This window comes from Hyperolius riggenbachi, chromosome 6, assembly GCF_040937935.1.
Source record: "Hyperolius riggenbachi isolate aHypRig1 chromosome 6, aHypRig1.pri, whole genome shotgun sequence".
In the NCBI taxonomy this organism is placed as follows: Eukaryota; Metazoa; Chordata; class Amphibia; order Anura; family Hyperoliidae; genus Hyperolius; species Hyperolius riggenbachi.
In genome coordinates, this window is record NC_090651.1 from 167,435,512 (window position 1) to 167,447,616 (window position 12,105).

Genomic DNA, 12,105 nt, shown 5'->3' on the forward strand with positions numbered 1-12,105 from the left:
CCAAAGGGCAACACCTGGAATTGGTAATGAACATCCCCTACAGCGAATCTGAGATATCTCTGGAACGCCTTGTGAATCGGCACGTGCAAGTATGCATCGGCTAGGTCCACTGATAGTAGCCAATCGTTCAGTTGGATGGTAGGGGTTATTGTCTGTAATGATTCCATCTTGAACTTGTCTTGTATGATGAATTCGTTTAGAAAACGTAGATCAAGGACAGGCCTTAACTGGCCTGATTTTTTTGTTACAAAAAATAACGGGGAGTATAGACCTGCAAATCTCTCCATAGTTTCCACTTCTATAATGGCATTCTTTAGACGTAGTTCCTGTATGTATTTGTCCAGGATCTCTATTTTTTGTTGTGATTTCGGGATCGTTGTGGGTATGAGGTGTGCTGACGGGGGAGGCTCTTTGAATCTCCAGGAGTGTCCCCACCGTAGCGTATTTATGACCTAGGGGTCTCCTATTCCTTCCGCCCAAACTTTTACATATTTCTGGAGGCGTCCCCCCACCGCCTCCAGATGGGCGGGCGTCCCCTCAGAAGGTCTTAGTGGGCTGTGATCCCCCGTTGGAACCTCGCTGTCTATTGAACTTCGATAGACTCGTTTGAGTTCCCTGCCATCCTCTTCGAAAGGACTGGTTGGACCTGGCAGCTCGATAATCTTTCGTCTTATTTTGGTAGGGTTTTCTTTCCCCCATTCTGGGTCTCCTTTGTCTTCTGTCCTGAGGGAGCAATCCAGACCTACCCCCGTCACCCTGGATATGACCGTGTCCATTTTTTCGCCAAAGAGGTTTGTACCGTCGTAAGGGATTTTACACCATGAAGTTTTAGAATTGACATCTGCGGACCATGGTCTAAGCCACAGGGCCCGTTTCGCCGTAACCGTGTGTAGAATGGCCCTCGTCGCGCACCTTATAATATCTATCGCCGCCTCGCTTATGAAGTCGGATGCTAGCCGAAACTCCTCCAGGGCTAGCAGTAGGGTCTTAGGATCCACATTGGCCTGGATTGCTCCCTATATCCGTAAGGACAGTCCCTATTTTTTAACAACAGAGTTAGTCACTCTTGAATAAAATGACTACTTAGTCAGATTAGAGTACCCCTTTAGGCATCTCTTAGCGTGGAGAAATACATATCTGTATACTTAATAGGTTATTGTGGAGGTCTTTGCTTATCCCCCACTCCGACGGTTTGTCTGAGTGGTGTAGCTATTCCACTAACAATTACTCACACACAACAAATAGAGAACAGCTGTATTACCAATGCTCAGTCATTGTGTCCAATTGCACCAGACCTACATGGTATTATGTACACACACAACTGTTCCCTAATAAGAGCTGAGGATACAAAGTAATAAAAGAGGTGCTGATTTACAAAGTGCTTGTATATGGAATTTCTGACATGTTTCACCCTGACGGCTTTATCAAAGAAGTGCTATACATATATACAATTGCAAGAAAGTACACCCCCCACCACCAAAATGGCCCCCAGCAAAAGCCCCAGTTAGAGCTGTAGCACCCTGTTCGGTGCACGTTTAAATACTGGGAGGATCAATGCTCCACCCTAAGGGCGGGTATCTTACATATATGCAGTATACTACTTACATGGTAGTCCTGTATATAGTTCACATAGTGACTTTCTATTGTAAGCCCTGTGTCGAGCGTTGTGGCGTTTACTGGCAGGCTGGGCGGTGACATGGAGGCACTTCCAATGTCGGGCACACGTCACATCCGGCCGCGCCGTCACGGCTGTAGCCGGGGACGCCGTCACGCGTAGTCTGGCCCATTGTTTCCGCCCCCAGGCTGCGCACGCCACATATGCTAACCATGGCAACCAGAGACGCGCCCCAGCAGCCGTATCGGCCGTGTCCCGAGACGCGAACGCGCGTCATCTGACCAGTGCGTACCGCCCATAGGCTGCAATGCGTCCTCCGCTCACCATGGCAACCGAGGACGCGCAAATGCAGTCGCATTAAACGCTAGATGACCCATATGAGGTTAATCTTCAGAGGAACAGCACAATTGTGCTTGGCATCTTAGATATCACATTGCCCACACCTTATACATAAAGTAATGTCCTGCAAAACGGATAAGGCTAGTTAGCCTAATTGGACAATGGGACGCAGAGGCGTCATTCAATGCCCATCATACCTCCATTCGCATTCATGCGGTTGTCACCATATATATTCATACTATTAGGGGATCTAACCACATGTAGTTTATTTTACCTGACCTCCAGGATAATCATCCTGGGGTCAGTAGTGTGCAAATACGAAATACACCACCCCATCAGGTGTATACCATGGTAGTCTCTACATGCTATGAGGACTCCAATGGCACACCCATTTGTATGGTGCAAAGGGTATAGGAGGGTTTAGATCAATGTTATGGACACATGCCTGGCCCTCAGGCCTCACTTTGGGCGCGATATAGCTTACAAATTAAACAATTAGTCTTTGATACAAGATGCTATACAAGACCTTACAAAAAACAGGCTAGGTTAAAATCCTCATTTAGCCCATTTGGTGCTATTGAGTCTAGACGATATATCCACTGTGACTCAATTTGTGTCAATTTCCTATCCAGGTTCCCTCCTCTTATGCTTTTTTTCCAATGCTGGACCCCCCAAAAACGGATATCAAATCTAGACTGAGGGTGCACAAGGTTCATATGCCTCACTATGGCTGTATCGTTTTTATGTTTAATATCACCTATGTGCTCCAGCACTCTTTCTTTGAGTGCTCTTGTGGTCTTGCCCACGTACAATAAGTCACACTTACAACTGGCAGCATATACTACCGCCCTTGTGTCGCATGTTATAAATGACCTGATCTCAAACGATCTTCCACTGCGTGGAGCTGTGAAATTCTTTGTTGTCGGCATGTATTTACATGCTTTGCATTTCCCGCAGTGAAACGAACCATTGGGCTTAGTTGGTAACCATGTGGTGGCATGCACGGGGGTTTTGGAAAACGCACTATGAACTAGGATGTCTCTTAAATTAGACGCTCTCCTGTATGTAACAGAGGGATGCGAGGGTAGAATCCTGGAGAGGTCCTTGTCCTTGGTAAGTATTGGCCAGTAGTGTTTGACTATTTCAAATACAGTGTGGGAGTGTTCCGTAAATGTACCCACCAAACGAGGTGGTGTTCGTTGCGTCATGTTCATACCTGTGTCAGTAGGTGTTGCCTTGGAGGTGTTAACCAGTGTTTGTTGTCTGGGGGTACCCTTCGCCCGTCTATACGCCTTCTCTATCACATTATCTGGGAATCCTCTCTGTCTGAATCTATTAGTCAACAAAACGCATTCCTGTTCAAATGCCTTATCACTGGAGCAATTTCTGCGGGCCCGAAGGAACTGCCCAATAGGGATGCTTGTTCTTAGTGATCTGGGGTGGGAGCTATCCCATTTCAACAATGAATTTGTTGCAGTGGGTTTACGAAATATGCATGTTTCAATCCTACCCTCGCTGTCCTTTCTAATGGTAAGATCCAAAAAGTTAATATGTGTGTCACTCACTTCGTAGGTGAATCTCATGCCAATCTGATTGTTGTTCAATATGGTTACAAAATCAATGAACAAATCACGAGGTCCCTCCCACAGTATCACAATATCATCTATAAACCGTCCCCAGTAGGCTATATGTGCCGTGTAGAATTCAAGATCTTCAACAAACACCACGGTATCCTCCCACCAGCCCAGGAACAGATTAGCATATGAGGGGGCACAGGCCATCCCCATCGCACTGCCCCTGAGCTGGTGGTAGGTCCGACCCCCAAACAAAAAGATGTTATGAGTGAGGATGAATGAGAGTAAACTCACGATGGTAAGATTGTGCTCTCTCATATGGGTGCCCCTAGTTGTCAGGAAATGTTGTACTGCTTTAATGCCAAGGTCATGCTGAATATTACTGTATAAGGCCTCTACATCAATACTGGCTAATAGAGTATCTGGTGCCACCATTAAATCTTGAAGTTTCATCAAGACATCCTTTGTATCTTTCAAATATGAGGGTAAGGTCTCAACAACAACAAGCATGACCTTGGCATTAAAGCAGTACAACATTTCCTGACAACTAGGGGCACCCATATGAGAGAGCACAATCTTACCATCGTGAGTTTACTCTCATTCATCCTCACTCATAACATCTTTTTGTTTGGGGGTCGGACCTACCACCAGCTCAGGGGCAGTGCGATGGGGACGGCCTGTGCCCCCTCATATGCTAATCTGTTCCTGGGCTGGTGGGAGGATACCGTGGTGTTTGTTGAAGATCTTGAATTCTACACGGCACATATAGCCTACTGGGGACGGTTTATAGATGATATTGTGATACTGTGGGAGGGACCTCGTGATTTGTTCATTGATTTTGTAACCATATTGAACAACAATCAGATTGGCATGAGATTCACCTACGAAGTAAGTGACACACATATTAACTTTTTGGATCTTACCATTAGAAAGGACAGCGAGGGTAGGATTGAAACATGCATATTTCGTAAACCCACTGCAACAAATTCATTGTTGAAATGGGATAGCTCCCACCCCAGATCACTAAGAACAAGCATCCCTATTGGGCAGTTCCTTCGGGCCCGCAGAAATTGCTCCAGTGATAAGGCATTTGAACAGGAATGCGTTTTGTTGACTAATAGATTCAGACAGAGAGGATTCCCAGATAATGTGATAGAGAAGGCGTATAGACGGGCGAAGGGTACCTACAGACAACAAACACTGGTTAACACCTCCAAGGCAACACCTACTGACACAGGTATGAACATGACGCAACGAACACCACCTCGTTTGGTGGGTACATTTACGGAACACTCCCACACTGTATTTGAAATAGTCAAACACTACTGGCCAATACTTACCAAGGACAAGGACCTCTCCAGGATTCTACCCTCGCATCCCTCTGTTACATACAGGAGAGCGTCTAATTTAAGAGACATCCTAGTTCATAGTGCGTTTTCCAAAACCCCCGTGCATGCCACCACATGGTTACCAACTAAGCCCAATGGTTCGTTTCACTGCGGGAAATGCAAAGCATGTAAATACATGCCGACAACAAAGAATTTCACAGCTCCATGCAGTGGAAGATCGTTTGAGATCAGGTCATTTATAACATGTGACACAAGGGCGGTAGTATATGCTGCCAGTTGTAAGTGTGACTTATTGTACGTGGGCAAGACCACAAGAGCACTCAAAGAAAGAGTGCTGGAGCACATAGGTGATATTAAACATAAAAACGATACAGCCATAGCGAGGCATATGAACCTTGTGCACCCTCAGTCTAGATTTGATATCCGTTTTTGGGGGGTCCAGCATTGGAAAAAAAGCATAAGAGGAGGGAACCTGGATAGGAAATTGACACAAATTGAGTCACAGTGGATATATCGTCTAGACTCAATAGCACCAAATGGGCTAAATGAGGATTTTAACCTAGCCTGTTTTTTGTAAGGTCTTGTATAACATCTTGTATCAAAGACTAATTGTTTAATTTGTAAGCTATATCGCGCCCAAAGTGAGGCCTGAGGGCCAGGCATGTGTCCATAACATTGATCTAAACGATCAATATCTGCAACGGGTGACATATGAACGCCTCCTATACCCTTTGCACCATACAAATGGGTGTGCCATTGGAGTCCTCATAGCATGTAGAGACTACCATGGTATACACCTGATGGGGTGGTGTATTTCGTATTTGCACACTACTGACCCCAGGATGATTATCCTGGAGGTCAGGTAAAATAAACTACATGTGGTTAGATCCCCTAATAGTATGAATATATATGGTGACAACCGCATGAATGCGAATGGAGGTATGATGGGCATTGAATGACGCCTCTGCGTCCCATTGTCCAATTAGGCTAACTAGCCTTATCCGTTTTGCAGGACATTACTTTATGTATAAGGTGTGGGCAATGTGATATCTAAGATGCCAAGCACAATTGTGCTGTTCCTCTGAAGATTAACCTCATATGGGTCATCTAGCGTTTAATGCGACTGCATTTGCGCGTCCTCGGTTGCCATGGTGAGCGGAGGACGCATTGCAGCCTATGGGCGGTACGCACTGGTCAGATGACGCGCGTTCGCGTCTCGGGACACGGCCGATACGGCTGCTGGGGCGCGTCTCTGGTTGCCATGGTTAGCATATGTGGCGTGCGCAGCCTGGGGGCGGAAACAATGGGCCAGACTACGCGTGACGGCGTCCCCGGCTACAGCCGTGACGGCGCGGCCGGATGTGACGTGTGCCCGACATTGGAAGTGCCTCCATGTCACCGCCCAGCCTGCCAGTAAACGCCACAACGCTCTACACAGGGCTTACAATAGAAAATCACTATGTGAACTATATACAGGACTACCATGTAAGTAGTATACTGCATATATGTAAGATACCCGCCCTTAGGGTGGAGCATTGATCCTCCCAGTATTTAAACGTGCACCGAACAGGGTGCTACAGCTCTAACTGGGGCTTTTGCTGGGGGCCATTTTGGTGGTGGGGGGTGTACTTTCTTGCAATTGTATATATGTATAGCACTTCTTTGATAAAGCCGTCAGGGTGAAACATGTCAGAAATTCCATATACAAGCACTTTGTAAATCAGCACCTCTTTTATTACTTTGTATCCTCAGCTCTTATTAGGGAACAGTTGTGTGTGTACATAATACCATGTAGGTCTGGTGCAATTGGACACAATGACTGAGCATTGGTAATACAGCTGTTCTCTATTTGTTGTGTGTGAGTAATTGTTAGTGGAATAGCTACACCACTCAGACAAACCGTCGGAGTGGGGGATAAGCAAAGACCTCCACAATAACCTATTAAGTATACAGATATGTATTTCTCCACGCTAAGAGATGCCTAAAGGGGTACTCTAATCTGACTAAGTAGTCATTTTATTCAAGAGTGACTAACTCTGTTGTTAAAAAATAGGGACCGTCCTTACGGATATAGTGTCCATATACTGTTTTCTCTTAATTCTCTACTCGGATAGTGTATGTCTGGATTGCTCCCTCAAGGTTATCCGTCCATGCTTTCAGCGCTCGGGATACTGAGGTGAGAGCTATAGCAGGTTTGGAGGCTGCTCCCATGGCACAGTATGCCCTTCTCAGGTCTGCGTCAACCTTCCTCTCCAGCGGTTCTTTAAAAGACACCGCATCTTCTAGGGGAAGCGTTACATGCTTAGCTAGGCGTAACACTGAGGCATCTACTGTGGGAGGTGTGTCTAGCTGTGAGATTATTCCGCCTTCCAATGGATATAGTTTTGACAGGGGATTATTCATGACCACTTTCCTTTCCGGCTTGGACCACTCGTCCTGAATAAGCTCCGTGATTTCTTCCATTACTGGGAAGGTAAGTGGCTTCTTCTTAAGATGTGGAAAAAATCTTTGTTTTTTAGCCGGAGGCTCTTCCGTATCCTCCCATTGGATGGCCTCCCGTACAGATCTTACAAATGGTGTCACCAGGGAGAAATCAAATCCTACTGCTAGGTCGTCTTCTTCCTCTTGCTGTTCTAAATCTGAGAAATTAGTAGGCTCGTCTCTCCGCGGAGCTGCTGTAGATGATGTTGCTTGCTCCGCCAATGATTGTTGCACTATTTTCCTTAGTGAAGGAAGAAGGGTCCGCACTTGTCACGAGAAGCGAACTTTATTGAAGGACGTATCCATAAACAGCCAAGGCAACATCTATGCAGCTAACATGTTTCGGACAGTCTGTCCTTAACCATAGCTGAGGAAGGAATACTAAGGAAGTTATGTCCTGCTCAGGCTCCTCTTCCATGGGCAGTGGCGTATTTTGAGGGGTGCAGGCATGGCTAGTGCCATGGGCGCCATAGCACCCATGGGCGCCATGCCTTCCCCCGTTCTGTGCTGCCCGCTGTCTCCTTATTGCCTCAGATCAGCGAGCGCTGCCGCTGTCCACATTGCCTTCCTGTCAGACGTGCGTGCGTGCATCGGGTGCAGGGGACGCACCACTTTTACCAGCGGGGAGGGGGGAAGTTGCTACAAGCTGCTACTTATAAAGATAAATATACTTTCAGATCAAGCTGGAGCCTGATCTACATTTTCCTACTGCTCGGAATTTGCAGCTCCAGCCTCCAGCTCTGTGCCCTGCTGAGCTGACGAGAGGAACTGGAGGAATGTGAGACCGTCCAGCTCCCCCCTCCCTCGGGAAAATGAGGACGCCGGGAGAAGAGGAGAGAGAGAGAGAGTGAGAGAAACAGACGCACGTGCACGGGAGACAGCAGCGTGATGGAGTGCTGTGAGCTGGAGGTGCTGCTGTATGTATGGAATGTGTGCTGCATGTGTATGTGTATAAATGGCTGCGTCTGTCTGTGTGCAGTGTGTATGGATCTGTGTGTAAATGGCTGTGTGTGTGTAGGGTGGGTGTACAGTGTGTGTAGGGTGGGTGTACAGTGTGTGTAGGGTGGGTGTACAGCGTGTGTAGGGTGGGTGTACAGTGTGTGTGTGTGTGTGTGCACAGTGTGTGTGTGTATGTGTGTGTGCACAGTGTGTGTGTATATGTGTGTGTGCACAGTGTGTGTGTGTATGTGTGTGTGCACAGTGTGTGTGTATATGTGTGTGTGCACAGTGTGTGTGTGTGTGTGCACAGTGTGTGTGTGTGTGTGTGTGTGTGTGTGTGTGTGTGTGTGTGTGTGTGTGTGTGTGTGTGTGTGTGTGTGTGTGTGTGTGTGTGTGTGTGTGTGTGTGTGTGTGTGTGTGTGTGTGTGTGTGTGTGTAAATGGCTGTGTGTGTGTGTGTGTGTGTGTGTGTGTGTGTGTGTGTGTGTGTGTGTGTGTGTGTGTGTGTGTGTAAATGGCTGTGTGTGTGTGTGAATGGATCTGTGTGTAAATGGCTGCTTGTATGCATGCATTGTGTGCTGTATGTGTGGCGTATCTGACTGCACACAGTATAAATGTAAGGTGTGTAAATGTATGTGTGCCTTTGTTATGTGCATGTACACATATATATTTTTATAGAGACATTTTCCCCCTTTATGTCCCTCCCTCCTCCCTTGTGCCCAGTGTTGCACCCCTCCTTTACCTCCCCTTCAATAGTAATATGGGGTTAATATACTCACAGAAGTGGGCTCCCATGTGCCTGTACTTTACTTATAGTAAGCTAGCTGCTACCCCCAGTATGTTCTGTATAAGCTGTTACTCTGGGCCTGTACTGATGGTAAACTAACTGCAGTGTGTGCTTCTATCCCCAGTGTGTACAGTATAAGCTGTTATTTTGGGCCTGTACTGATGGTAAACTAGCTGCAGTGTATGCTGATCTCTGCAACCCCCAGTTTGTGCAGTAAGCGGTTATTTTGGGCCTGTACTGATAGTAAACTAGCTGCAGCGTGTGCAGATCTCTGCGGCCTCCAGTATGTACAGTATAAGCTGTTACTCTGGGCCTGTACTGATGGTAAACTAGCTGCAGTGTGTGCTGATCTCTGCTACACCCAGTATGTGCAGTATAAGCTGTTATTTTGGGCATGTACTGATAGTAAACTAGCTGCAGTGTGTGCGGTCCTCTGCTACCCCCAGTATGTACAGAATAAGCTGTTACTCTGTGCCTGTACTGATAGTAAACAAGCTGCAGTGTGTGCTGATATCTGCTACCTCAAGTATGTACAGTATATTCTGTTACTCTGTGCCTGTGCTAATAGTAAACTAGCTGCAGTGTGTGCTAATCTCTGCTATCTCCAGTATGTACAGTACAAGCTGTTACTCTGTGCCTGTACTGATAGTAAACAAGCTGCAGTGTGTGCTGATATCTGCTACCTCAAGTATGTACAGTATATTCTGTTACTCTGTGCCTGTGCTGATAGTAAACTAGCTGCAGTGTGTTCTAATCTCTGCTATCTCCAGTATGTACAGTACAAGCTGTTACTCTGTGCCTGTACTGATAGTAAACAAGCTGCAGCGTGTGCAGATCCTTGCTACCCCCAGTGTGTACAGTATAAGCTGTTACTTAACCATAGACAATTAACTTGACTAAAGGTGCCCATACACTCGTCAGATTGGCAGCAGATAGATAAGAAATGCATCTGATGATCTATCTGATGCGTTTTTAGAACATTTTTTACCAGGATAGAATTCCAATAGATTTCAGTTTGAAATCTATTGGAATTCTATCTGATGGCATTTTTTTGCCATCAGATTTCCATTAAGGCCAATGCAAACTGATAAGCAATCTCATCAGATCGACCCAAATTTTCCATCCTGCCAGCTCGATGGAAATCCATCGAAATCGATCGAAATCGGCCATCGATCGGTCGATTGGCCAACCGATTTGCAAACGATCAATCGATCGATCGATCGGGATCGATCGGTCGGCCAGAAAATCGGCTGAGTGTATGGGCCCCTTAACAGAGGAAAGGGGATCTGACTGCTGGGGGGGGGAATTTAAGTGTTTGCCATAGGCGCTTTATTACCCAGATACGCCTCTGTCCATGGGTATAGAATAAAAACAGTCTGTGCAGACTAATTTCCCTGGCATAGTCTTTCGGCCACATGCCCAACATGTCTTGTCTTTACTAGTGTGTGCATGGCCCTGCGACCCCCTCTGGGACTGAGACTTGCTTGACCTTGAGGAAGATCTAGGTTTAGCTTCGCCCTGTGATAGGCTGAAAGAAAGAAGAACAGAAACCCTCTGTTACGGTCTTAAAGAACAGCCCCATGATGTAGTAGCAGATTAGACAAAATTAAAAACAGTGCCCTACCTAGAGTTTTGCTGGTCTGTTTGCTGGGCAGCAGGGGGAGTATCCCTATCCTCCATTGCAGCAGTATAGTCTGTGTATCAACAGCAGAAAAGAAAAATATATATAATGCCTGCGCTGGTGAGATCATCTCTGCTACCTTTAAGTTTCAGATCATACCTTGCAGTTGCGCAGCCTGGTCCTGCAACGCCAAGAGACAGAGCCCCAAAATAGCACGAATCTGCAATATAAGCAATAGTGCGCAGTTACTAATAAAACTCTAGCCAATTCTGTTCCATCCCAGCGACTCGGCAGAGACATACCTTGCTTCCTCTGAGGGCTAAGTCGACTCCTCTCTCCTCTGTAGCTCTCCACGCTATGCCCGGCGTTAGGCTGGCTGCAGTCGGCTTTTACCGACTCTTCAACTGTTCCTCCTCCAAGCGGAAGTCCTCCAATGACGTCACTTCCGGCGCTTCCTGCGTTCCAGAGCGGAACGCTAGAGGGAACTCCCTGCTGCCCAATCAGAAGATCGCGCCGCTTTACAGCGCCTAATGCGGGAGAGAGAGAGAGGCCCCCAGAAAGACCAGCAGAAAGATGGGGCACCACCACCTAAGTCTGTTTAACGGCGGGGCTTCATACTGAGGCAAGTGTGGCCGGCTGTCAAGATAACAGCAGGTAGGGCAAAAACAATAATAGGAAAAAAAAAAAAGCAAAGAAAAATCGCTCCAAGCTGCACTGCTACAGCTTGACAGTCCTGTAGGGAGGACGGAAAAAAAAAGCACTTGCTAAGGGGCAGGTCTTAGAATTTATAATTACAGGTCCTGTAGGGGTTAGGGGGCGGGACTAACCCGTAGTAATGCTGCCATGGAAACGAAAGGAAAGTTAATGTTATTGAAGTACTTTGCTGCTTGCTTTTTTTTTTTCTTCTTCTCTCTTTTTTCCAACCGACCAGTCAGCTGCAGCACTGATGATGTATCCTGACAGAAGCATTGCGCTTCTGTCAGGTTACACAAAACCGGTGCATGCAGCGCTGTAGGACGAGATTTCTCCTCCACAGTGAAAAAAGATACGTTTGCCGAGGCATATGGGCCAAGGAGTGGTGTTGGGGTTCATATGCTTTGGCAAGCACTTTGTATCAAAAAAGAACTCAAGCAATGATTTCTCCATTCACATCGATCGATGTGGATGAATAAATCAGGTTTGCCTGGGCATATGAGCTAGTGGGTTTGGATTTTTGGGGTGGCAGCTCCTATGTTGGCTGATGGTGTAATGGTTAAGGGCTCTGCCTCTGACATGGGAGACCAGGGTTCGAATCTCGGCTCTGCCTGTTCAGTAAGCCAGCACTAATTCAGTAGGAGACCTTTGGCAAGTCTCCCTTACACTGCTACTGCCAATAGAGCGCGCCCTAGTGGCTGCTGCTCT

At 46.8% G+C, this 12,105-nt stretch overlaps 1 long non-coding RNA gene across 1 annotated transcript; it reads right to left on the bottom strand.

Moving 5' to 3' along the window:
* Window positions 1-10,482: 10,482 nt before the first annotated feature.
* On the bottom strand, window positions 10,483-11,454 carry LOC137522594 (uncharacterized). The gene is made up of 4 exons (XR_011022356.1): window positions 11,007-11,454; window positions 10,864-10,924; window positions 10,708-10,777; window positions 10,483-10,611 (listed from the first exon to the last, which is right to left on the bottom strand). It is a non-coding gene; the product is annotated as an uncharacterized lncRNA (long non-coding RNA).
* Between the last annotated feature and the right edge of the window lie 651 nt (window positions 11,455-12,105).